Here is a 4,672-nt window from a genome sequence, read left to right as displayed (position 1 = left end):
GCACCCCACCCCCACCTCGGTGCCCCTGCCCCATCTGCTTTTCATCTTCTAGGAATTCGCCCTTTCTTTTCCCCGTGCCTTTCTGGAGTTACCGAAACCTTCCTTTCCTGTCATTAAAGGGGATTTGTGGTAGGATAAGAGAAGTGCACTAGTGCTCGGTCTGCCATCTTGACCCAATCAATCTCTAGGTAAATTTTACTGTCTGGTCATTCCCAGACTTGACTTCTTGAGGATAGTTTTTTTTTTCTCCCAGCCACCCCCACCCTCCCCTTTTTTTGTTTCCACCGATCGAAAAAAAGAATGGCATGCACAATGTAAATACTGTAAAATTCAGAAAATTCACTTTAAGAAGATAATCCACCCTAAATCCACTTCTCATTCACCAGGGCTCAGAGCGAAACATTAGCACTCATTATCTCCTTTGACTTTTTTTTTTTTCTAATCTCTTAGAAATCTGGGGTCATTTTGCAAAAATCAGTTGTTAAAAATTATTTGTAAAATAATTTATGATAGAAGCCCCTCAGCCACTTCGGGATCCCGCCAGCCGCTAGGGCTGCAGCAGTCTCCTCCCTCCGGCCGCAGCTCCGCTTCCTGCCAGGCCTCCCCTTCCTGCTAAACAACGTGCGCTCCCCTCCCCCAACGCTCACACGCCCACCTCGGCCCCCGGCTTGGGAAACGCGTCTGGGCTCCTGGGCCCGCCCCTTTCCAAATCGCCACCCCCACCCTCCCCTTTTTTTGTTTCCACCGATCGAAAAAAAGAATGGCATGCACAATGTAAATACTGTAAAATTCAGAAAATTCACTTTAAGAAGATAATCCACCCTAAATCCACTTCTCATTCACCAGGGCTCAGAGCGAAACATTAGCACTCATTATCTCCTTTGACTTTTTTTTTTTTCTAATCTCTTAGAAATCTGGGGTCATTTTGCAAAAATCAGTTGTTAAAAATTATTTGTAAAATAATTTATGATATTTTGATATACTGTATGTAGCAATATTCGAAGTACTGCTCTCCATTAAAAATTAATTTTACTTATTTTATTGAAGCATTTAAAATTAGAAATAAAATATTACCAATAAAATTTAATTCTCTATTCTCCTCAAGCCCTGATCCTATTCCCTTCTCCTTCTCTAATGTTAATATTTATTATTCAATTTCTGTGTATTCAACCATCATACACAGACACACACACAAATACTATGCATTTTCTGTCTCGTATTTGTTTTCTAAATGTACATTATGAAGGATAATTACTCCATAATCTCAGGGAAAAATCATTGTTTAAAAATTTGTTTTATTTACTTTTTTGTTGTTGTTTTTTAAATTAAATTTAATTTTTTCCCATCACCATTTATCCCCCCCCCCCCCCCCCCCCCCCCCCCCTCTTCCCTCCCCCCCCCCCTCCATCCACACCCCTCCCCCGGCAAGGCAATCACCACACTTTTGTCCTTGTCCATGAATTCTTTCTCTTTTTTTGTTCTTTTTTGCTCAATCCCTCCACCTCCCTAACACCCCCACCCACCAGAGCTGTCTGCCTGCTCTCTATGAGTCTGTCTCTATTCTGCTTGTTAGTTCAGTTTGTTTATTAAATTCCACATATGAGTGAAATCATATGGTAACTTGTCTTTCTCTGACTGCCTTATTTCACTTAGCATAATGTTCTCTAGGTCTATCCATGCTGTCACAAAGGGTACAATTTTCTTCCTTTTTACCATTGTGTAAATTTACCATGGCTGTTTTATCCACTCATCTGCTGATGGGCACTTGGGCTGCTTCCAAATCTTGGCTATTGTAAATAATGCTGCAATGAACAGGGGTGCATATATTCTTTTGAATTACTGTTCAGGTTTATTCCAATCAATTTTCAGAAGTAGAATTTCTGGGTCATAAGGCAGTTCCATTTTTAATTTTTGGAGTTAACTCCATACTGCTTTCCACAGTGGCTGCACCAGTCTGCATTCCCACCAACAGTGCACTAGGGTTCCCTTTATTCCACATCTTCACCAAGACTTGTTGATTTATTGATGGTACCCATTCTGCCAGGTGTGAGGTGATATCTCATGGCAGTTTTAATTTGCATTTCTCTGATGATTGAGTATCTTTTCATATGTTTATTGGCCATCTGTGTGTCCTCTTTGGAGAAGTGTCTATTCAGGTTCTTTGCCCATTTTTTAATTGGATTTTTTGGGGTTTATTTTTTGCTGTTGAGTTGTATGACTTCTTTATAAATTTTGAATAATAACACCTTATCAGAATCTTCGACGAATATGTTCTCCCATCCAGTGGATTGTCTTTGCATTTTCTTGATGGTTTCCTTTGCTGTGCAAAACTTTTAGTTTGATGTAGTCCCATTTGTTTAGTTTTTCTTTTGTTTTCCTTGCCCGAGGAGATATATCAGAAAAAATTATTGCTGTAAGAAATGTCTGAGATTTTACTATGTTTTCTTCCAGGATTTTTATGGTTTCAAGTCTAACACTGGTTACTTTACAACAAGTCTTTAATCTGTTTTGTGTTTTTACTTGTATGCAGTGTAAGAAGGTGGTCTAGTTTCATTTTTGCATGTATCTGTCCAGTTTTCCCAACACCATTTATTGAATAGACTATCTTTAGCCCTCCTCTGTCAAATATTAATTGACTATAAGGGCATGGGTTTATTTCTGGGTTCTCTATTCTGTTCCATTGATCTATATGTCTTTTTATGCCAGTATCATACCATTTTGATGACTATGGCTTTGTAGTATAGTTTGATATCAGGTAGCATGATTCCTCCAACTTTGTTCTTCTTTCTCCAGATTGCTGTTGCTATTCAGGGTCTTTTGTGGTTCCATATAAATTTTCAGAATATATGTTCTAGTTCTGTGAAATACACCATTGGTATCTTGATAAGAATTGCATTGAATCTGTAGATTGCTTTGGGTAGGATGGACATTTTATTTTATTTTTTAAAATTTTGTTTTATTGCTTAAAGTATTAAAAAGAGTATTACATATGTCTCCTTTCCCCCCCTTGACCTTCCCCTGACCTCACTTACTCCCCAGTGTCTTGTGTCCATTGGTTATGCTTATAAGGATGGACATTTTAATTCTGCCTATTCATGAACACAGTATATGCTTCCGCTTACTTATATCTTCTTTAATTTCTTTCTTTAGTGTCTTATAATTTTTGAAGTAAAGCTCTTTTACATTCTTGGTTAAATCAATAATGAACTATCAGAAATGGAAACTGAGGAAAAAAACAATGCCATTAACAATTGCTTCAAAAATAATAAAATAGCTAGGAAAAATTCATTATTTTTTAATGACCAACACCTGACATTTCTGGGATATGGCATTTGGTCATTATGACTTGGCTGTATATACTGTGCAGCTGATGGGACTATGACACTTCTACATGTTGTAAAGTAACCAATAACATATTTAGTTTTAAAAATGTTTTCAAGAACTTCCTTTTTTTACTATATAAATCTACTCTTACGATATTCAAAAAAAGTCTTGCTTTTTTATTTTTAACTAGAGGCCCACGAATTCATGCACCTTGAAAAGAACTGTGGGCCAGAGGCTGCAGTGGGCACAGGGGTGGTCTCGGTGATTGGGGCTGGTACCATCAGCAGGAGTGAGTGGCGGCTGCTGCCCCGATCGCCCCTCAGGACCAGGGAGAGGCGGAGAAGCCCTCAGCGGTGATAGGGGCCAGCAGCCACTGCTCACACCTGCTGACAGTGCTGAGCAATCAGGACTGGCACCGGGCTCAAGCAGCAGGTACGAGCGGTGGCTCTGGCACTGGCTGTGGGTGCAAGTGGGGCCAGCACTGGCAGTGGGTGCAAGCAGTGGCTCCAGAACCAGCACCAGGTGTGAGTGGGGCCATCGCCAGCAGTGGGTGTGAGTAGTGGCTGCTGACCCCAATTCCCTCTCAGGAGCAGGGGCAGGTGGAGAAGACCTGAGGTGCAATTGGGGCCAGCAGCCACCGCTTGCACCCGCTGAAGACACCAAGCTATCAGGGCCACTGCTGGGCACTGGCAGTGGGTGCGAGCAGCAGCTGCTGCCCTGATCGCCCCTCAGGAGCAGGGGGAGGTGGAGAAACCCTGAGGGGCGATCAGGACCGGCATCTGCCTCTTGCACCCTCTGATGGTGCCGAGCGATTGGGGCTGACACCAGGCGCCAGCAGCGGGTGCAAGTGGGGCCAGCGCTGGCAGCAGTTGCAAGCACTGGGTGGGACTGCGGCATGGCAGCAAAGAATTTTCAGTAACCACCAAAGGCTCGCCCCAATGACAGCGACTGGCGCCCCCCCTCCCTTGGTCTGGTGTCCCTGCTCACCTGCTCCACCATCCTGCCATGGCTGATGCCCGCCATGTTCTGCACACGTCCCCTGGTGGTCAGCGCACATCATAGCAATCGGTTGTTCCACTGTTTGGTCTATTTGCATATTAGTGTTTTATATATATAGATAATTACATTGTCAACAAGCCTAAAAAAGAACTCTGATATTTCCCTTAATCTAACTTGACTGACCTTTATTTTAAACATAAGTTTTATCACAGGTATGTTATTTTTCTAAATCTTGCTTTTATTACTCAATATTTTGTTTTTAAAATTTATGTGTTATATTTCTAACATTTCTTGTTACCTTCAAACTCTTGCAAAGTAGACATATATGACAATTTGTCATCCATTGAAC

Source organism: Myotis brandtii, unplaced genomic scaffold (assembly GCF_000412655.1).
Source record: "Myotis brandtii unplaced genomic scaffold, ASM41265v1 scaffold889, whole genome shotgun sequence".
NCBI classification, from domain to species: Eukaryota; Metazoa; Chordata; class Mammalia; order Chiroptera; family Vespertilionidae; genus Myotis; species Myotis brandtii.
Note: the sequence above shows the minus strand (reverse complement) of the source record.